Genomic DNA, 23,465 nt, shown 5'->3' on the forward strand with positions numbered 1-23,465 from the left:
ATTACAACTTTCCGTGGGACAGGGTGGGGGGTACCTTCTTATCCATACTGAGCCTCTATTTCATAATCTAGAAAGTAAGGGCAGCTGTGCCCACTCTCTTTTCAGCTGGTGCAGGAAACCCTTTCAGTGCCCTGCACAGTGTCTGACCCATAGTGCTCTGAATAAGCAGACGTTATTATTAATAACAGTATTAACAGTTATGAAAATGATACCAGTTCAATCTCTATATATCTCATAGTCTCAGAATTTGGATGAATGGGGATCCATTAGACCCTCATCACATCAGCCAGTGTATTTATAACCCAGCTTCTCATCTTCCACAAATGTGGTAACACTGTCGATGTTTTCAACTGACTTATTAAGGGAACCTTTGAATCAGACAGGGAGGATGATGAAGCTGTCAGGGCTCTATTGCATCTACTAACCAGCATCTATCATGGATAGTTTTTGAAATCATTTTTTTATCTCCCTAGTGTTACCATCACTGTACCCATATTTCTCCATCACAGCTGCATAATTAAAAATCAAAGTAAAATATTTAGCTCTTAAGTTCCTTTAAGGCTGTCATTTTATTTTCTTCTCCTTCTATCCCTGGAGCATCCTTCATATTCGTTTCCAGCTCTCCAACCAGAAATTTCAAATCCGTGCAATTTTTCCATTACCTCTTCCCCAAATCACAACTTGACACACTCTGCTTGGCCTGCCCTCTTTGTTGCAATATGTTCAATTCCTATTGTTTAGAAGATAAGGAATTTTTTAAAGTTGCTCTGTTAATAAAATGCCTTTTAAAAAGTTTGCTCAGCAGCGTGTGTCTCTTAATATGTGTCAACTTCTTTTTGGATCAATTGACGTGGGATGCTATATTAATTATTCATTTTTACAGAATGGAAATTAATTATTGTGCATGAGATTCTAAACACATATGGCAACAGTGCCAGCTGGACTTGGCCCCCCTGCCAGGATTTCAGAGACTCAGATTCAGAGGTAATATGTTGTTTTGCAAAGCCAAGACCTCCTAAAGTTTCCAAGATAGAAGAATTGAAAATCTGACATATTTCTGTACATGGTCCAACTCCTGCCCCTCCTTGAATGCCCCCTTGACTTCCCTGCTATCTCTTCCAGAAGCCGTGCTGGTAAGAGGGAGCTTCTGAGTCTATCACTTCAGCTGCAACCACCTAAAACCTTGATCCTTTGTCCTCACTTCCAAGTCTGTCTTTCTGTAGCAGGTGGTACCACTAACCTCCCTCCCTGAGGTCTTCAGAAGAAGTCCTCCTGGAGGGAATGACAGGTCTGGAGTGCTCCCTTGACACTCCATCCTACCTCTGTCGTCTTGCTTATCATGTTGCAGTCAGATCGTTTATCTGTGCAACAATCACAATTTGGTGTGTTTTTATGGGTAAAAACCATGTCCCATTCTTTCCTGTATCCCTTCATGCCCACTGAAGATAGGGTAGCTTGTTAAACTGAGTTAAACCTATTAGTTTCTTGGAGAGGAGAAGTTCACAGAAGTACCTATTCCCCTTGAGGAAAATGAAAAAGGAAGTCGATTCCTGGTAGAAGAGAGGGCAGAGTACAGATCTTCATTCAGAAAGAAGTTACTGGAAATTCTGGATGTCCAGGAGACATGGGTCTAGACCTTTTGGCATTGAAGAGGAGAACTATTTCAGAAAAAGCAAAGCAGCCACTGTTTAATGTCCTGGCTCTTTTATCTCCATCCTCTCACTTCCTTCTCATCAGAGAGTGTGGAAGGCTTGGCTGAAAATAACAGCTCAGTAAATACTTGCTAAATGAATCAAGACATGAAAGAATGAATAAAGTTAGGATCGTTTTGGTTGCAAGTGACCAAAAAAATTAAAATAAAATAAAAAATAAAAAGCAACCAACCCTAAATAGACAATGCTGAAAAGAAACATCTTGGTCCCTGTCATTGAAGAGCATGGGTGAATGGCTAGGTTCAATACAGGTATTAAATGATGTCACTAAGGCCCAGATTCACTCCACCTCTCAATCCTGCTTCCCGTCATTGGATCTATTCTCAGGCAGAATCTCACTTCTCTGTAGAAAGATGGCTCTGGCAGCTCCTTATTTTACTTCTTCTCAAGTTCAAGTCTGCACAGGAAAGAGAGAGAACCAAATGCTGTTGTCATGATTACTAAATTGACTAGACTAGAATCAAATAAAAAGGGGAAATCTGGAGCCTGTAGTAGATGAAGCATTTTGCTCAAGGGCACCCCATAAATAAATCTGGAACAAGTGTAAATCTACCCAGGGTTCAGGGCTCTTCTTCCCCCTACAAAAATGTCTTAAGTTTCCCCACACCCAAAGGAGACTTCCTCTCTCTTATGCCACTTCACCCTGCAGAATCCCCACTGAGATGACCTGTCTACCCTGGTCTTCTAGTCCTTACAGGTATTTTCCTAAACACCCTTGATCTCAGCCCAAAAAGCCACCTTTCCATCCTTCTCAATGTCCCTCCTTACTTCTTCATTTTCTTGAAATTCCCACAGTAACACAAGCAAAATAATATCCTTTCATCTGAAAAAATAGCTGTTCTCCAGGAGATTTCAGGTATATTGTCTTGAGTTCAAATTCCAGGTAGGCTACTCTGGATTTTTAACCTGAAGCAAATCACGTCCTCTCTCAGACCCTCAGTTTCCTCCTTCTGTGAAACAAAGACAGTAAAACATATTCTCCAGAGCTTTGCAAAGATTGAGAGTATATGAGATTACCCGACGTAGTAATTGCTTTATAGTCAATTGCTTTATAAATGTTGAGGGCCTGCTTCTCTTTCTTTCTGAAAGCTGGAATAGACACACACAACCTTCAACTGTCTCTTTCTCTAGATGAACTTGAGTTCATAGGTATGGAAGGGGGAGATATGCTACAGATTGTCGACCTTCACATGTGGGCTTATAGCCACTATTTGTACAGAAGAGAGGCATGGTGGAAAGAATAATGGATTAAAGTGCTTTAAAAAGTAACTTCTAGACCTCTACCCAGTCACTTTCTAACTATTCATTCTTGGCCTCAGTTTTCCCAACCTGTGGAAGAAAAATGTTGCTTTATCTCTAAAGTCCCTTCTAGGTGTAAGATGCTAACTTTCAGTACCAACCAGATAAACTATGACCATAATTCACCAGGTTATTCACTGAAGGGAGTTACCGTCTACTGCATACTTATTATGTGCCAGACATAGTTATAATAAATGGTAATCATCTTTGCTATCCATTACTGATGCCTGCTGTGGGCCAAGCATCTTGCTACACACTTTGCATGGACTCTCTCACTTGATCCTCAACAAACCTACCAAGGAACATGCCTTCCTCCTTTCACATGTCGGAAAGATGAGGCACAGAAAGGCTGAACAATTTGCCAAAGATCACACATCAGCTGGCAGATTTGAGCTCTGGTCTCTATGACTTGTAAGCTCACACTCTTAATTTCCACCTGTCCTGACCGATTTGGGGGCACCCAACCCACAATACCTCAAGAAACCTTCCACATTTCCTTTACATCTATGATTTGGAAATTTTCAGGGAAGGCACCCCAGAAGATATTGATGGTTGAGCAGGAGTTTTCCAGGCAGAGAATGACCCAAGGAAATACCATGAAGAGATAGTACAGCTCAAAGTATGAGTCTAGAGACTGTCCCCCTGAGCTTGAATCCGTATGCTTCCACTTGTTAGTTACATGATCTTATTCTCCCTGTGCCACACTTTCCTTACTTATGAATCAGAGATAATAATAATTCTTACTTTGTGAGGTTGTTGTGAGGATGAAATAACTGAATTTAGAAAGCACTTAGAACAATGTCTGGCACATAGGAGTGAATAAATAGACAGTGGATAAGTGTTTCCTATCACTGCTATAATTCTTAGCTGGAAAATAACAAGGCAAGATGCAAAACTGAGTGCAGTTCCTGAGAACTAAAAGATACTTAGTATTGGTGATGTTGGAGGCAGAGATTGACAGGAGATGGAAAAGAAGGCCTGGAGCAGATCTCAACGGGCCCCAAAATCGAAGGTCAGGAATATGAAGACAAAGGGAAGTCCTTGGCAGGTATTCGGCAGGAAGTGGTAAGGTATCCTTTAAATCTGCAACATTACTTCTCCTAGAGACACAGCTTTGGTTCTTGGAAGGTGATGCTTCCCCATAATTTCCACACTCGAGTTTTGACCTTGAACTCTGTGGACACACAGACGGAACCTAATCCTCTTTAAAAATCATGATGTCTTTGCCATGAGATAATGCCATGCCTTCCCCTAGAAGCTGGTCATCTCCAGGATAAGACAAATTTTGCCCTCATTCCTCAAAGAACATGGTGTCAAGTCTCCTCTTGGCCCTTGCCTCTCTCTCTTTCTCTGATGAAGCAGCAGTTTGTCTCTATTTCTCATAGGATATTAAATTGGGGAAAGTAAGAGAGTGGTTCTCAACAGTTTATCTCTAGAAAGAGAATATATTGATATATCATAGAAATTAGAAAATTGGATTCATAGGAAGGGGAAGAGGGTAATCATGAAAGATCATTTGGTTGATTTACTATCAAAGTTGGGCCCAGAATTTCCTTGTGGCCATGGCAAAAAGAAAAATGCATTAGTTAACACCTTATACTCTCAGACTAGAGGAAGTATAGCAACTTCTTAATGTGTGGGTATGTGAGTAGTGGTGGGGGGACAAATTCCATATACTAAATCATGAGGATTGTTGCTTATGTAGAGGCATTGAGTAATGAGTTAGACAACCCACCTTCAAAAGGGTGTTTTTAAACAAATTCTTTTATTTTGGAATACTTTTAGATGTACAGAAAATTTTCAAAGATGTTACAGAGAATCCCCATATACTCTTCACCCAGTTTCTGCCATTGTGAACATCTTACATTGCCATGGTATATATGTCAAAACAAAGAAACCAACATCAGTACATTAATATTTACTAAGCTCTCCACTTTACCTGATTTTCACCAGTTTTTCCATTAATGTTCTCTTATGAACCCAGGGAACTGCATTGCATGGTCTTTTCTATCCCCCCAGTCTCTACTGGTCTGCTACGGTTTCTCAGTCTGTCCTTGTTTTGATGACCTTGACATTCTTGAAGCGTACTGACCAGGTATTCTGTAGAATGTCCCCTAATCTGGGTTTGTCTGGTGTTTCTCTCGTGATTGTATATGTGCTGGGTTTTTGGAAATAAAGCAATAGAAATAGAGTGACTTTCTTATCATGTCACGTCAGGGGCTCACGATATCCATATAACATAATTTTATTAAAAAAGCAGAAAGAGTTATTCATTTTATGCTTTTATTTTTTAAATGGGTGTCCAATGGCCCATGGAAGAGGATATGTGTTTTTTAAATTAGAAAACACGGATTTAAGGATCAATGCCTAGCAGCTTATCATGGTATTATTGCTAACAGTATCTGATAAGGCCATTTTATCAAAGTTTAAGGGCACTCTTCTTCCAGAAAAATAAATCTCTGGGTTTCAGCTCATTCAGAGTCTGCTTTGTAGGATGTTGTTATGGCTGCTTATTCTTGTTGATGATAAGACTGGGTATATGCAGGGGTCTGTTGCAGTACTTGACCGCATCAGCTTACAACCAGGATTGAAGGTGAAATTCCTAAATACATAGGGCCGCCTCTTATTAATGTATAAAATGAAAGCTGAGGAATCCCAAAAGTAGTTGATTACATTGTCATTAAATCTAATGAAATACTTTAGGCCAAGGGAAGTTGAGTATCTCTGAAAACATTGCTAATCATAGCTTCAGAATTTCATTTATTTGCTCCACTGTTCCTGAAGATTGAGGATGAAGTTTTTGTTAGTAAAGGCCAAAGTTTTGCAAAGCTTATTAATAAGAAATACATGTCCTGTCACTGGAGAGATGGGTTAGATCTCCCCATATCAGAAACAAACAAACAAACAAATTATTCACTACCATGAGAGCCTGCCCTTTCCAGCCACAAAAAGCCTCAACTGCATCCTGAGAGTAAGGAAACAATGACAAAAAGATACTTTACTGCCCAATTGTGGGGGTGAAGAAGGTTGGAGGTATTCAGAGGAGTCCTGGGGCTCTGATTCCAGAAGATATTGTCCATGTCCCATCTTTACAGTTTTGCCAGATTTATGTTGTTGGCAAGTAAGACATACACTGGAAACATCCTCAACAATACTCTTAAAATTACCCAGCCCCCCCCAAAAAACTAAATTACCCAGCCAATGATGACTCACTACCATGGTCAATTTAGGTATATTATTATAGGTAAAATAATGAAGCATTTTTTCTAAACTCCAGAAGATCATTTTGTATGACCAGACAACAGTGTTGTGAACATCACAATTATTATCTTCAAGCTGTGTCCATTTTGTTTTAACATCTTTATTGGAGTATAACTGCATTACAATGGTGTGTTAGTTTCTGCTGTATAACAAAGTGAATCAGCTATACACATACGTATATCCCCATATCCCCCCCTCTTGCGTCTCCCTCCCACCCTCCCTATCCCACCCGTCTAGGTGGTCACAAAGCACTGAGCTGATCTCCCCGTGCGATGCAGCTGCTTCCCACTAGCTATCTGTTTTACATTTGGTAGTGTATATATGTCCACGCCAAGTCGTGTCCATTTTGACCTTCCTCGGTGTTTCTTTGAATCAGGGGCTTCTTTTGGCAATTAATGATGGTCTCTTTGAATCTCTCCAAGGCTTTTCCTCTTTGAGTGGCATGGGAAAGCAATTTATGCTTTTATTAAATGCAGATTTCTCTTAAAACAGCCAAAATTCACTTTTTATTTTATTTCTATCTTACCAGACATGTCCCAATATTCAATCTGGTCAGTCTTTGACAGTTAACTAATAATCCCAGAGACTTTGCCTTATTAAATCTATTAAGCCACAACACCCTCATCCAATCTTTCTGTCCCTGCTTTGGGGATTTGTTCTGTTCATTTTTAACGTATACCAAAATGTCCCTCTTTCCTGGTTAGTTAATTTTCACCTTATTGGGTTGTTGGGTCCAGCAGGATGCTCCAGTCTACCTACATCTTCCTGGATTTTGTCAGCCAGTATTTTAATACCAAGCCTATTACCCTTCCCAAATTATGCCCTGTCCCTATTCACTGAACAAGGCAAAAGTGAGGACTGAGTCTCAGACCCAAAGAAAGATCTAGAACTTTGATCTTTGTTTTGAACTCTCTGATGGTAGAGGATATGCTAGGAAGGGAATGTCTCTTCCATACGACACCCTTTGCTTTGCTTGACTTCATTTGCCTTTGCTGCCAGAAAAGGTATAATCCAGCCACAGCCATCAGTAACGAGGGTTAGAGGCAGAAATGAATGGTTATCAGCACAATGCCTGAAATTGTATTTCTTAACATTAGTGTTTTAAGTGAATTTGTGTCTGAGTTTCTCATTTTGAAGATTTCCATTAACCCCACAAACATTTACTGAATAACCACTTTGGGTAAGATTTGCCTTTATTTTCTTTACTTAATTTACAACTTTGAACCAGAAAAATTTTTCAGCTGGGAAAGCAGGAGGGAACATTGACCATCATGTGGTTGGGTGAGGATGGACCTGGGAGGGGGAATCTGGGTGTAGCGTCACTGATCCCTTCTTCTCACTGGGAATCACCTGACAACTCTCTTCCACTCACCTGGCCTTTGGTTCCCGTGTCTAGAAAACACGGGGCGGGGGCATGACTAGATGGTAACTAAAGTATTTAGCTCTGACAGTCTAAGTAGGAAGGGGTCGTGGAAGGAAAGGAAGAGAGGGAGAGCGAGCACAGTGCTACCAGTAGGTTAGGTCCTCCAGAACGTCTCTAATCTTGTTCTCCAAGTTGCCTTAGGAACTGCTGTCCTCATTTCACAGAGGAAGAGACTGAGGCTCAGTGTTTACCAGGCATGCTGCCTTGGTTTCACAGCTAGGACAGTGCAGAGCCTGAATCTGAACATAGGTCTACAACTTCACTGTTCATGGTACTCCTTCCACTGCACAAAGGTTTTTTTTCTTACTCATTTTAATGTTATCTTCCATTTATAGAAAAAATGACTCGGGTGTCCAAGAGCTGAAAGTCTTTCTGAAAGTTGGCTCTATTATGAAATTACTGAAAAAGATGTCATGTCCACTCTTCTGAAAATCCAACGTCCCCCTTAGCACTTCCCTCCTTAACGGGAAAGTGTAAAGATCCTGGAAACAGGTGCGTCTTGACAGGTCTAGAGCCATGGGTTTGCAGGGTTTGATGGCCAAGGAAATCAGTCAATTGACTGGACTCATAGGTCCTCACTGGGGACAGATGGAGTTAGGCATCTGGTGCTAAAGAAACCAGTGATATGATAGTCTAGTTATGAAGTAGAATATAGAGAAAAAGTGTTGTGCTGAGCCTGGCGTTGAATCGCACCCTGAGTTTTACAGTGTCGTTGGTCTGAGTGCGGAACGATTTCCATCACGGAAGAGAAAGACAGTGGAAGGAAACACAAAAGATGCCGATAGTAACACCTGGGCGATATTTTTTTTCAGAAGCTGCTGGCAAACATAACTTTCTGAAAGGATGATAATGGATACGCAGGAGACTAATAATAGCTGAGATTGGTGTAGAGGGGCTTCAGCCTGCTGGCATTGGGCTCACTGTTTTGGAGGCATTCTCTCTGTTCTCCATAAAACCCTATATAAAGGCACTATTTTCCCTCGTTTAAAGACGGAAAGACAGAAACTTAGGAAGATTAAATAATTTGTCCAAGGTCACACAATTAGAAAACGGTGTTAAAATTACAGTCAGATACAGAGCTCATGAAATTTCACTGGCCATTGTGAGTGCTGTGTCAACCTCCCTTGCTAAGTGATATGAGAAGAGTGTCCTGGTTCACAGGAAGCATGTGTACACACACACACACACACACACACACACACACACACACACACAGTTTAAACTTCCAAGCATCAAAATTATTTCTTAAAAATAAGGGTGAGAGTTTACCACCAATGAACCAAAGAAATGTATAAATGATGTACTTAATTGAGAGGAAAACGATGCAGCAATAAGGTCTAAGATGCAGGAAGGCATGTTGAACAACAAGATTGGGAAACAGAAAGGCAACTCTAATCAAACACCGATTGCATTCAACAACTATAATGAGGCTAATTTATATAACTGAAAATACAGAACTAAATTTCTGGAAGACAACAGAGTAGAGTAGCCCCTCCCCATCTGAGGATGTTACCTTCCTGAAGAGCTTCCTGGTAGAAAGAATCAAAGTTGAGATTTTCAAAATTGTATGAGAAAACAACAGTTAGAAGGCTCAAAAACCAGCCATGAGCTGTGGGAAACATTATATATTTTTTTTATGTGTCCTGAAACAAAATGCATTACATAGATGAAGAAGACAATACATCCAACAGAGAAAATAGCAATGAATTTTTCATTACTGAAAGTAGTAACAGTTGATGCTTTCTTAGTAATTTTCATACCATGGCTGCCCCATGAAGGCAGCAGGGAGTTTGTCTTCTCTACACCTGTGTCCCACCTCCTAGTAGAGACCTGGCAAAGTCAATGCTGGAGAAATATTTGTGAACTGATGTACGTATAATATGTATTAACTTCAAATTCTCCTCCCAAGGAGATATGTGCATCTCCTGGTGTTCTCTGTGGAAGTTCACACTGGTCAAAAGTGTTGGCACCACCACTGACTCGCTAACTCAAGTAAATTAATATTTCCACTTAAACTGATTCATCAGGTAAGAAAAGTCATTCAGGTGCCAAGGCAGGAGCTGACTCATATCATTCCTCCACTGAAAACTAGAAGAATATTTTTGTGTTGCTGTTCGACATGCATTGAAGAGCCATCAGTATTTCTTCTTCCTCTTTCTCCTGCTTTTCTGCATGAATGCCTATTGACTTCCTGGCAATCAGTAGTGTCCACATGCAAAGGAAAAAGGACTGAGGGCCAGCCTGGTGGATAATTTAGTCCGTGAATCTGTCCAAACATGTTGCCTGGTGCTTCCACAAATGTTCCCTGGTCGTTCTGTTCAAGACGTCAGGTATCTTCAACGGGGCAGATCAGAAATGGCTTTTGGAGCGGGTTGTCACATGTGTGGTTGAACAGGGCCCTGTGCTTAAAGGGCTCCACACTTGATTTAATGTTCTTAATTTTTGAACAAGGGGTCCCAAATTTTCATTTGAGGCTGGGCCTTGCAAATCATTCATCAGGCCCTGTGCCTGTCACTATCCTTAACGTTATTTTCCCAAAGATAGGTCAAGCACAGGGGCCTCCCTCAAAGACCCCACAGTCTAGTTGGCAACTCAGACATGTGAACAAATAGTGCAGTTACTGCAATAAAACCCTCGCCTCCTTCATTACCCTCAATTGGACCTGCAGACCCTACTTCCTGATGTCTGTACTCAACCCCTCCTTGCGGCCACCAACTCCGGTCAGACCCTCCTGGTGGCAGGCAGGCCTTGCCTGGCTTTCTAAGCTGGTTGTCTCCTATCGCAACCTACCTGTTTACAGTTTCCCCAATCACGCATCCACTCCTGCCTTTACTAGCCTTGCACATGCTTTTCCGTCTGCTTGGATTAACCCTTCCCCCCCCCCACAGTCACATGCTCTCTCTCACCCTCTCTCCAACCAGCTGCCCTTGTGGACCTTCAGGAGTTAGTTCAGGGGCCACTTCTTCCAGGATGCCTCCCCTGATTCCTACAGTCTGGTGAAATCACCCTTTTCTGTTCTCCCATCATCCCTCTGCTTTCCCTCTGTTTTTGCAGCCCCACCACTTCCTGCACTCAAGCTCGGTGCACGAGCCTGTTTTCCCCACCAGATTCAGAGCTCTTTGCGTACAGCAACTGTGTCTTTTTTTGTTTGAACCCTGACATATGGTGGGAGCATTGTTTGTAAGGTAAAGGAGTGAGCCAAACTCTTTGGCAGGCCTGGTGTATATGCTCCAACAGGAGAAAGAACCACCCAGGGATGCACTTTGCTTTGATGCTCAAACTGAGATCTGGTTATGAGTTGCCCTCTACTTGCCCAGGAAGGGAAGCCATCTTTGCACATCTTGCGTCTCCCAGCATCGGCAATTTCCCCACCACCACCCCTATCTTGGAGTCCATTTCTTGATGCTCTTCCCACTGCTGGATGCGAGCCCCAACTCCTTACAGGCATTTCGGCCACACGCAGGCTCCTTTGCCTTGGTTTTCCCCAATAGAAAGCTGACTCCTAAAGCAGGGATCTCCTCTGTCTTCCGTCTACCTCAACATATACTTTGAAAGCTCTCAGAAATGCCATTAATTATAATAATAGTGACACTTGGTACTTTTATAGGCTCTTTCATCAGAAGATCTCTGAGTACTTAAAAAATATTATCTCATTAATCCTCACAACACCCTCGTGAGACAGCTGGCAGGTAAACCTATCCCAGTTTATCAGGAAAGGGAATGAAGGCAGAAAGGTGATGTCTAGAGAGAGGTCCAGGATCAAACAAAGAGTTGGACGAGCTCTGGACCAAGGATCCAAGCCAGCAGGAAGGTAAAGCCTGGTCAGCGGACGAGCCCCATGTACATATTCTATAAAAACATACCTGTTTCAGGTTGTTTTCCCATATAGGTTATTACAGAATACTGAGTAGATTCCCTGTGCTATACAGTAGGTCCTTGTTGGTTATCTACTTTATGTATAGTAGTGTGTGTATGTTAATCCCAAGCTGCTAATTTATCACTTCCCCCCACATTATATGTATGTGTATAACTGAATTACTTTGCTGTACACCTGAAATTAACACAACATAGTAGATCAACTATACTCCAATAAAAAAATTAAAAATAAAAAATTAAATAAAATAAATTTAGTAGTCTTAATCGGTTAAAACCTGTAGTTCATAATTTTTTAAACCTCAAATTATTTTACAAAACTTAAATAAACAAAACACATCCACCCCCCGCCCCCAAAAGAAAACCTATCTGGACCTCACGGGTGAATGAATCATGGATACGTCTGACATTTCATTGGTGTTTAGGAAATGATACCAAATCACTGACATTTTTGAAGAGTCACCTTCTTATTTTTCAGCAAATACTTTCTGAGCATCTGCTCACGGCCCCCCTCCCACTGATGATACAGCTGAATCCAGCTTATCAATAATGCTAGTGAATCTTCCTCCCAAATCTATCTCAGAGCTAATGAAGCTTCCAGCAAAGAGGAAAGTGTATAATCATCTATGAATCCCAAGCCCCTTTCAACGTCAGGAACACAAAACAGCACCTGAGAAAAAGTATTAATTATGTCTTTTACTGAGGAACTGGAACTCTCATCTCACTGAGCCATGGTTGACATTCCTAACTGGGAGCCCAACAGGATTTTGAAAGTATCTGGTTCCAACCTCTCATTTTGCAGATGGAGAGAAGGAGCCCCAGAGAAGCTGGGGGTCTCTCCCAGATGGAAGGATGAGTGGAGGGCAGAAGCAAGGCAAATGGCTTTTGCTTTGTTCCAGTTTTCAGACTACTCATTTTTCTCAACACCGAACACCTAAATCATATGTTTGGGAGCATTAGAGAAAGTTCTGGTAAACACCAGCCCTTTCATTTTTACTTCCAAAGGGAGCTGTGGGTGTTGGATGGGGGAGGGGCTGGGGGGAGGGGCGGGTGGGCGTGAGCAGGGCAGGAGTGGGGGGGAGGAGGCTTCATGTGAGGACAGGCCCAAGGGCTCCACGAGGGGCGGCAGCCTTGGACCCAGACAGGCTCTCTGTTGGAGTGAAACAAGCCCTTGAGCCTCTAATGCATGCAGGATAGAAAATAGATACCTGTCTGATATAATTAATTGTATTTTTCCTAAATTTAACATTGCCCGAAGGGGAAAATCGTTCTGCTTAGGAAAAACCCTCCTGCCACACAGCGTCTACCAGCCGGCCAGATTTAATTGCTGCGATAAAAACCACAAGAAAGACCAGGTTCCCACTCAATGTATAACCACATCTACTGAAGAATAGCTTTAATCACCTTTGAAAGGGTGACCACAGGATAATTAAAGAGGAAGGGTGCTCATTGGGAATTATCCAGAAATATCAAATCTCCATTTATCATGGGGTCCGACTTAAAATGTCTTGGCATGGCTCTGCTCCCACAGCCCCCACTCTATTTTAATCTAAGGCCTCAGATTTCCATTATTTAGTGATGGAGAAAATAGGCCTGTTTCACAAGTCTGCATTCACCGATGGGTTGAGAGGTTGAAGGGGACAATTGTCAACTGAGAAGAACACAGGGTTTGGGGTGAGCCGGACAGGACTGGAATCCTCTTTCCTCTATCACCTGCCTGTGTGACCTTCACAGGTGACCTGACATCTCTGAGCCCCTCCCCAAAGTGAGGGCCATGAGAGTCATTCCGCAATTTACTCCAGCCGAACGCTCCATTCATTTGAATCTCTTTCCTTCAGCAGAATACCCACCCCTTTGCAGAAGCCAAACAAAAATGAATCAAGGCCTGAAATTCACGGAGGAGACTTTGAGTAGCCACGAAGGAGCAGAGAATCGGGAAACAGAGTTGGAGGCAAAGCTGTGACAGTGTGGGGTGGGGGGAAGAGGGGCTATCCTGGGCTTATTTTCTCCCTGTATTGAGGCTCTTCCACTTTGCCCAGGGCAGGGCGCTGAGGGGCAGCTGGGAACCAGTGGCGTGACATTCCGGGCAGCCTGTTTGCACCCAGAGCAAGCAGGCTTTGCTCCACACCCACATTCCCAGGCCGCTTGCTGTCTGGCCTCTACTCTCTGGGGAAGTTAACCAGGAAGTGACAGTCTCCCTGCCCCTTACCTCCCTCGAGAGACCTCTCCTACCAGCCCCAAGCACGGGGCTTGACTAAACTCCTAGGAACAGAAGAGAAGCACCCCCAGCCCCTGAATTCCTAGGCTCTCCTCACCTAGAGGTGGGGAGAGGAACAGGGGGACAACTTGCTTATCTTCTCCCCAGGAAGGAGGGATGAGTCTGGTGGAACCCCTCACTGGTATATTCATTCACTTCTCCATCCGTTGTAACCAGGTGTTGACTGTGCCTCTCCCCCACCGCTGTGGTCACTTGAAGCCCTCATGGTTAAACTTGACCCAAACCACAGTTCCAGGCTTTCAACAGCCACAGTCATGGACCTAGGACCTATTCTTGCTCCTGCATCTCACTTCTCGCCTCCCTCTGCCTTTGAGCTTTGACATCCAAACACAACACCTTCCCTCTGCCCCGAGCCCCAAGAGCCAGGCACGAAGTCTAGCTGCTCCTTAATTTTCAAATAATCCACTCGTTCTCCTGTGGCAGAATGAATAACGTCCCTCCTACAGATAATCCATGTCCTAACCCCCAGGACATGTGAACGTTACCGTATGTGCAAGAGGGATTTCGCGGATATGGTCAAGGGTCTGGAGATGGGGAGGTGATCCTGGATTATCCTGGTGGACTTAATGTCATCACAAGTGTCCTTATACAATGGACATGAGAGGAATCAGTCCTACAGTAGGAGATAGGATGACGGGGGCCAGAGGAGGGAGTGATGTAAGGGGAGGGCCACCAGCCAAGGAATGCAGGCGACCACTAGAAGTTGGGAAAGACAAGGAAAAGCTTTCTCTTCTGAAGCCTCCAGAAGGAATCTGCCCTGCAGACACCTTGATGTTAGGCTTCTGACCCCAGAACTTGGAGAGAATAATTGTGTTTAAGCCATTAAGTCTATGGTAATTTGTTATAGTAGCAATAGAACCCTAACTCATGTCCAAATTTGGGGGAGCTATACTGAAGTGTCACATCCTGGGGTACATGGCCTCATACAGACGCCCCACCCACCCACCATTTTTCCCAAGGGCATGAGTCCAAAGTGTTTTCAGTGGCAGGTAATGCAATACCAGACACCTGCTACCTTATCTTCCCCAGAGTGTGGAGGTCAATGCAACATGGCAGCTCTTGAAGCTCTTCCTTCAAGGTGCCAAGGAGGCTGCTGTGACTCTATAAATCACAGTCACACCCAATGCTAGAAGAAGGGATGCCAGATGGGTCAGTCCCTTTTATCATAAAGTGAACGTTTTCCCAGAAGCCTCCAGAGCTGTCTTACCTTTTACTCTCATTGTCCAGAACACGGTCCCATGACCATCTTTCATCTTCAAGGGAGTCTGGGAAATAATAGAACAGGATTATAAGAGTTCGCTTCACCAAAATATGATCCATTGCCTTGACACACTGGTGTTGCAAACAAAACCGGGCTACATTAACAAGGAACAAAGGTGCTGGATGGGCTAGTGTCCCTGTAATAGCTGCTCTGCCCTAGGCACCCATCAGCCCAAGTTCCAACTGCCAGCACCCGTACTCTTTTGCCTGAGGGTGGGAACAGCAGGAGGTGTTTCAGGATTATCACCCGCCCCCAGCAGCACTCCACCAATGGTGGATGGCAGGTGGCGGGAAACCTCCCAGCTTCCTTCGTCGTCCCGCAGGTGAGATAACCCTGAGTGCTGGGCATTGTCTACCAGAGCCCCTTCTGCAGGGTCCGGCTCCAGTTGCCCACAGTGATAACCTACTTGGTGGTGAGCTCTTTACCAGCCATCGCCACATGCTGCCTCATCTCCCCGCTCCTTCAGCGTGTCTCTCTGGATCATGTCCCAAATAATTCACTTGCACACAATTCTCAGGGTTTGCTTCTGAGGCACCCCAAATGACGACAGCCAGTAAAAGAATTTTTTAAATTTTGTCTCCAGTCCCATTTTCATTCAGGAACAGGAAGCATCCATGCCCACCCCAAAAGATCCTTTCCAAAGCAACTTCTCCACAAAAGGGAGATTTTGTTGCTAGAACCTCTCCACAAATTGTTTGAAAGTCGGAGCTTTCTCCATACCATTACACGTGCATCCATTTATCAAGGAACTACTGAAGGTCAACAGGACTGGATTCTGGGTTGTTTGCTGGGTTTCCTAAAATGAATTAGATACAACCCCTGCTTGCAAAGAGCAGCCAAAGCAGAAGCGGGGAGAGATGAGAAGGCCAGGCAGCCAAGGAAAGGAAGGGATCAAACTTACCGGAAGGGGGTCTCACGTGGGAGCTGGTCTGAAAGCATGAGGTCAAGTCAGGGGAGGAAAGGGTTATTTAAGCCAGGGGTACAGCATAGAAAGCCAGAGTAATGGCAGAGAGACCACATTTGGGGGCCTTGTGAGTCATGTACAAAGGCTGGGTTGTGGGGAGTTACATATTGGGGAACAGAAGGTGATCTGGAGAGAAAGACAGAACTGAAGAAAGAACACATTTGGAGACACAACACCCACCTCTTGGTTGTCATCATCTGCTGAGTTCTCAATCCTAGTGTTCATGAAAGCAGCCTACTTCTCTCTCCAAGGTGGATATTACGAAACCCTTTCATTTACACAACAATTTACAAGGTGTTGTAACATAGATTCATATTAAATCTTTACCACAAACTTTCCCTCCCACTTCTCAAGGAGAAGGTCAGTCTCTAAATGGTAAAGGGTCTTTTCTAAGACCACACAGGTACCAGGCGGAACATCCAAGATTTGAATTGAAGTCATGTTCATTCTAAGGGGTTCTAGCCACACTCGTTTCAACTAGGAAAATAGACGAGTCCGTTTGCCTAATACACCTGGTTTCATTAACGGCAAGGCTCCATCGTTATGAAAAATATTTTATCTCCTTATCATGTACTTCAAATTCTACTGTCCAATATAAAAATAAGGCAAGCCACTTGCATAACTTTTAATTTTCTAATACCACGCTTTTAAAAGAGTAAAAGGAAACAAGTGCAATTAATGTTAATGATATAATTTATCTAATCCAGTACACCCAAAATAGTATCATATCAACATGTAATCAACATTTAAAAATCATTCGTCAATATTATGACATAGTGTGAGTGTGTTTCGCGTTTGGTAATTGCAATCATTGTTGCTTTTTTTGTGGTCATCCATTTACAATGCTTGGTGTCAGTTGATTTATCTCTTGTAAAAATAAAATACAGTGTGTGTGTGAGTTGTGAAAAAAAAAAAGAGAGAGAGGGTGGCTGGCGGGGGAGAGACCTTTCTCTCTTTCTACTCCCCAGGAGAATATCCACCTACCTAACCCAAGGAAAAGTTTCAGTGATGAAGCTGAACTTAAATGATAAGAAATACAATAAACTTTCATTATGATATTAGCACCTAGAAAAAAAACATCATTCATTATTATGAGATATTTACATTCTTTGGTTTGTACTTCACAACGCAGGTACATTTATACTTACAGCGCATCTCACTTCGAACCAGCCACGTTTCAAGTGCTCAAAAGCCACATGCAGTAGTGACTATCAGAATTGGCCAGTGCAGCTCTAAAATCACATGCAGAATGGCACGGTGGTTTGTGCCCTGACTTGGAGTCGTAAGGTCTGGCTTGGATTTTTCTCTCAATCTCCATTTCAAGTCACATTGTCAGCTTTTCCGAACTCTGATCAGTGGAGAAAATGGGACCATTGAGCAACGCCAGGCCATGTGGACTCATGGACTAACTGGTAGCTAACAGGCCAGTGATCTTGTTCAGAGGTCGGCCAACTACAACCTACTCGTGGGCCAAAATCAGTGCCCACCCAGTTTTAATACAGCACATGAACTATGAGTGGTCTTTCCATTTTCAAAAGGTAGTATAAATAAGCAAACAAATAAATAAATAAGAAGGATATGCAACAGCAGCTCTACATGGCTGGCACAGCCTAAAATATTTATTATCTGTCCCTTTACAAAAAACGTGTGCTGACCTCTGGTTTAGTCAATTCTATATGTGGTTTTTTTTTTACATCAATAGGGTTTATAGGATTTAGATACTATTCTGTCACCATAATTCTACAAGTTTTTACTCTTAATTCAATGTTTATGTAATTTCAATGTTCACCATCAATTCTTTCCCTGTAGTGTCTCCATTCTTCATTTGATTCAGTGCTTGGTTAGCCAAATTTACTGTCAAGGATTTTTTTTCAAGAAAATCACTTCTATGACCTGTTATCTGAGATGCTACTATTTGACTGACAGTCCACGTTTTGTCTGTTCACATCATTATACTTAAGGAGAAAAATTAGGCTCAGCCCCTCCCATTATGGGAGTCATATTTCTTTCCCTGGGGACTTTACATATCACCCCTCTGTCTTTGGACATTGAAAGCTGCACAACTGTTCTTAGCACCATCTTCTACTTATCATTTGGTCTACTGGACTTTGACATAGAGGACCATTTTCCACCAGAGTTTCCCAGAACTCCATTGCCTCCAACTTCTTTCATATTTCAGAGTACATGCCTGATGCATTTATATCTGAAACACAACTTTCCTGGGCATAAGATTCTTGATTCAAACCTCATATCACTTAGAACCCCATAGCCACTGCTCCACCTTGGTGTGTGACATGTTGCTGGAGGGAAAATCTAAAGCCTTATTCTTCTTTCTTCCAGGAAACTTGTGTTTTCTGCTCAGATGTCTGAAGAATTCCGTTTACCTTCGATGGTCAGTAAATTAAGCAGGATATGTCTTGGTATCAAATGTTCTTTACTTTTTTTATAAAACACAGTGTGGCCTTTTAATATGAATACATTTTCTCCTTCTTTTCAGGGAAATTTTCCTTCAGTTGTGTCAAAGATTTGTTGGCTTTGGTGTTTCTGGGCCACAGATTAATCTCATAAGGCATTATCTATCAGCCTGCACACTAATACCTTTCCTCTTATTGATTTAATCTCTTTACTTCCTCTTCTGCATTCATCTCAAACACTTCCTTAATATCAGTAATTCAGTATTTCAACCGCATCATTCTGTTCTTTTGTCATTTGTGATTTATGTATTGATTCAGGCATGCTGTTGCTTCAGTCTCAGATTGATTTCTTAAGCCCATAACACCACTTTTCTTCTCATCCCATGATTTTATTGGCTCATCTCTAAGTTCCTATTTTACTAAACTCATGGTCATATTATATTCTTCTATAGTACAAAGCAATTGCTGGGAGTTTTCTTCAGTTCCTGGGGTTATATTTTCTTCAGGACTAGGTTCTTCATTTGTGCTTTATATAAACTGTTCTTTAATTTTTTTTTTACACTTAGCTTTTGACGTAGTATATTTGCATAGTGGCCAAACTGTTTCTTTTCATCCAACTTATGCTAAACAAGGGCATCTCTGCCCAGATCTTCTATTTTCTCTGATTAAAAAAAAAAAAACTTGCTGTGAAAGTTGGGATCAGATCCCTCCTCTAAGATCCTGGGCAAATGTCCTGGACCACTGGTCACTCCGCCCTGTAGCAGTTGCTTTCCTTTCTGATGGCAACGCCACCAGGCAGGAACATGTTTTAGAACTCCAGAAAGAAACAACAACTTCACCTCCGACTCTATCCCATTTCTACCTTGATTGATAAAGGCTAATGGTGTGTAAGGATGACTCAGTGAATTATCCTCAGCTTTTCCCAAGGGTTCCTATTCATACCTTCAATCTGCCTTTTTCAAAATTAGGAAAGGGGGCTATTGGCAAAAAATAATTGAGAATTTGGTCAACTCACTTTTTCATTCCTCTATTTCTTGGGAGTATTGGGATAATATGCAGACAGTCATTTCAGAATCTTTTGTTTCTTCCTCTGGCTCTCACTGTTGCATGTGAATAACATGAGATTATGTTCCATTAATTGCTTTGTTGAAAATTTTTATTTTTGGCTTGTTCTTTATTGGGTGTCACAGAAGGAAGATTCTGTGGTCCATCTTTATCTCGTCACATGTGTTCAGAAGTTCCCTCCCTTTCATAATCCCAAACTTCAGTAAATTGGAATCTACTCCTCCTTCTCTCTATGCATTTTCCCATAGTGGTCCTTTTATCAGCAATACCCTTCCTCTTATCTTCAATACCCAAATCCCAGCCATCCTTTAACACCCAGATCAAATGACACTCCTACATGAAGTCTTCCTTATCCATTCCACAAAAAATGACCTCTTTATTCCCTTGAAAATACCCCCCCCCATCATCTGCTCCATTCTTACACTACTCACCACTTCCTACCTTGTACTAAATTTTCCTGTGCCCATGGAAGTCTCTCTGGCTACATGGTAGCATCCATTATGGCAAGGTCTGTATGCTATTCATACCTGTGTCTTTTATACTTAATGAGGTAAAGAACAGAGTACAAGCTCAGTTAATGTTTGTTAAATGAGTTAAAATTCTGTTCAGCAGAAAATTATTTGTCCTATGTCGATGTGTGTACACAGAAAGCATAAAGGGATGTGAGGGAGAGCTCAAATAGAAGATTTAGGATCCACAATAAATCCCATTGTGATGAATGCCATCAAAGCAAAGCACTCTGAATGACAGTTAGATCTTTAGCTGGACAAGATAGCCCATTTGTTTATAACATGATCTCCACAATAACACAGGCGATAGCAGTAATGTGGATTGACACCACATTTACGTTCATTCCATAGTTATCCAAGTGCCTTCATACTTATTATCCCATGTCATCCTCAGAACAACCTGGGTAATCAGTCTTAGTCCAATGTTACAGATGAGGAAAGTGAGGAGTACAGATGTTAAGAACCTCATCCCAAGTCATACAGTTAGCGGGCAGCAGAGCTATAGCACCAGGACAAGTCTGTCTGCTTGTCCCACGACATCTGAGATGTTTCTCTAATCGATACTTACTAGGTCTCATTGATGACAGGCAGGACCAACCTGTACGTTGGTTGTTGACTACACAAGGGCATCTGGATGAAGGGCCAAGCGAGGAGGGAAATCCAACCCATGCTCCTCTTATCAAGTTGTGTGTCCTGGCACAAGGCCACATCTGCTTAGAAGGAGCTCCTTTTTCTAATTCACATGAAGACTGGCAGGGGAGCTAATAGCAGGGACCATGTTTTCCCAAGTTCTCTCTCCCCAAAGACTTACTCTGCACCTAGCACACAGTAGACATTTATAACTCATTTGTTGGATAAGCATATTCTCATTTTCAAAGCTCATTTTCATAGATGACATTGTCTAGTTCTCGTAACAAATTCCAAAACAGACAAAATTCTGAGAAACGCGAAGGATTTCTGGTACCCCTTGGCCCTCCTAGTGGTGGAATTTGACCAGCATGTTGCATGAGGAATCCAGGATCACTGCAAAGTCAAGGAGAGAGAGCGTGCTCTTCTTCGGCCCCAGTGGAAGTCAAAAAAAGAAACATTTTTCCTTTCTGCTGGTCCCATATCTGATCCAACTCCAGATGTGGGCGATGTGTTCTATGATTTTTAGGGTTAAATTTCCCAAATTTTTCCTGTGAAAGTGAAAACCAGGAAATTAATGTGCTAGTGTCTCCATGTAATTAGACGTGCATGACTTCTAAAAATGCTGCAAATATGTGGGTCCAGCCATTAGGACACCCAGGTCAGCAGGAGACCCTTAGTGAGCTACAGTGCTCAGAAAAAGCAACAAAGAGGAAGAATTTATGAAATCAAGTTTCAGAGAGGCTGTGGGGCTTCCTGGGACACCCGTGGGAAAGGGTGATTGAGGGATGGGTTGGGAGAGGGTTTAGGAATGAAGGGTGGGAGTCTTTGGAAAGGGAAAGGGCAATAAAGGGGAAATGGATGGTGTCCACAGGGCTGGGATTAATCTCAATTTCTAATGGAAAAAGAATCTGCTTACTCGGTCTCAGTTTGACAATCTGGGGAAATATTTCTGCTCTTTCAAGCCATAGAACCCCTCTGCTGGAAGAATAAAGACTACCTTATTCATTCCTTCATTCGTTTGTTCATTTCTTTAGGCATGCATTAAACAAACATTTTCTCTGTCTCCTTCGTTCCAGGTCCTGTGCTGTGTACCACAATTCAGAAGGTAAAGATGTGATCCCAGCCATACGAAGTTTATATCCTGGTGGGAGAGAGGGGTCTGGCCACAAGCATCTCTTTGAGAAGTTAGGAATGGTCAGCTAGAGAGGAGAACAGAAAGCCCTACAAAAGTTGAGAAGAAGGACAGTCAATGCAGGATGAAGGAATCCACTCAGGAGGCTGTCTTCTTATGAGGCCACAGGTGAGGAAAGCCTGGTGGGCTCCAAGCAGCACAGAAGGATTCATATCCTCACTTTGCTCTTCCCTGAGCTCTCACCAGCAAATCACGTCACAAATTCTAAGTCTTCCATTGCTGCAGAGGGAAAGGAGGAGTAAGTTGGGACCACCAGCCCCCCACAATCCTTCATGTCCCATGGTGTAATGATCCTTACAACAGCAGCCCCCAGGCATAGCCGAGTGCCAGGCACTGTGCAAAGTGCTTTACTTGCCTTATTTCATTCAATATTCACGCCCACTACAGAGGGAGGCAAGAGCTGGACCACATGTGAGTACATGCTGAATGAAGTCAGGGAGAATGTCCTGTGAGCACCTCGGGGGAGAGGGTTTCAGGTAGACGGAAAGGTAAGTGCAGAAGCTCTGAGATATTTGGAGAGTCCGAGGCAAAGCAAGGAGCCCAGCATGGGCCAGGTGGCGTGAGGAAGGCAGAGAGGGGTGGGATGGGTCAGAGGGCTCTGCCCTCATGGTGGTACCCGCTGTGGTTCAAGGACCTTGGCCATGACTCTGAGCCAGATGGGAAGCCACTTAGAGAATTGGACAAGAAAATTCCAATGACATGATTTTATGTATGCTTTAAAAGGATTGTTATAAATGTAAATTATACTTCAAAAACTGTCTTAAAAGGCTATTTTGATGGCTGCGTTGCTAATAGACTTGGGTCAGGGAAGTAAGAGAGGGGCAGTAGCAGAGAGGCCAGCTAGAAGGTATTTACAAAGTAACAGCATCATCATGCAGGGCACAGAGTGGGTAACCTTAGAGGAGGACGTTGTTATAACAGCCCCTGCTCAGCCCCATGCCAGACGTGGTCATGTGCAGAAGACTGAGTAGATCCAGTCATGCCAGGGCCTCCGTCTACTTCAGCATAGTTTTCCTTTGAAAAGTGTTTGTTGAATGAGTAAATGAATCACTCCTCTTGTATTTCCAGGCCTGATGGGGAGACCAACAGGGCAACGACTGAGATGCTGTCAGGCAGGTATTACCGTAAAGAGTTATATCCAGTGTCCCAGAGGAAAGGAAAGCTGACTTTTTCTGGGGAGACAAGTGGGATGTGAGCAAAGTCCTCATGATGGCAGTGATATGGAGATGGGTGCTGAAGGATGCATAGTAGTTTTCCAGGCAGATGGGGAGACCAGGTACACACAGTGGAAAGGTGAGCATGAACAAGTGCTCAGAGATAAGAAATGTGTAGAATGTTCATGAACTCATGAAAATGTTCTATACCTGGAACATAGTAGGTGCTCAGTGAATCTTTGTTGCATGAATGAATGATTGCTTACGGGTGACTGAATGCAAGGCTGTCAAGGCAGCCTGGGGCTCAAGTGGACTTTTCCTAGAAGCACTGAGGAGATATTAAAGTGGTTATTGATGTGAATATTCTGTGACCTTTAAATAAATCCCTGGAGGACAAGAATTGTGTGATTGTCATCTCTGAATTCAAAAT

Source organism: Orcinus orca, chromosome 2 (genome assembly GCF_937001465.1).
Source record: "Orcinus orca chromosome 2, mOrcOrc1.1, whole genome shotgun sequence".
NCBI lineage: Eukaryota > Metazoa > Chordata > Mammalia > Artiodactyla > Delphinidae > Orcinus > Orcinus orca.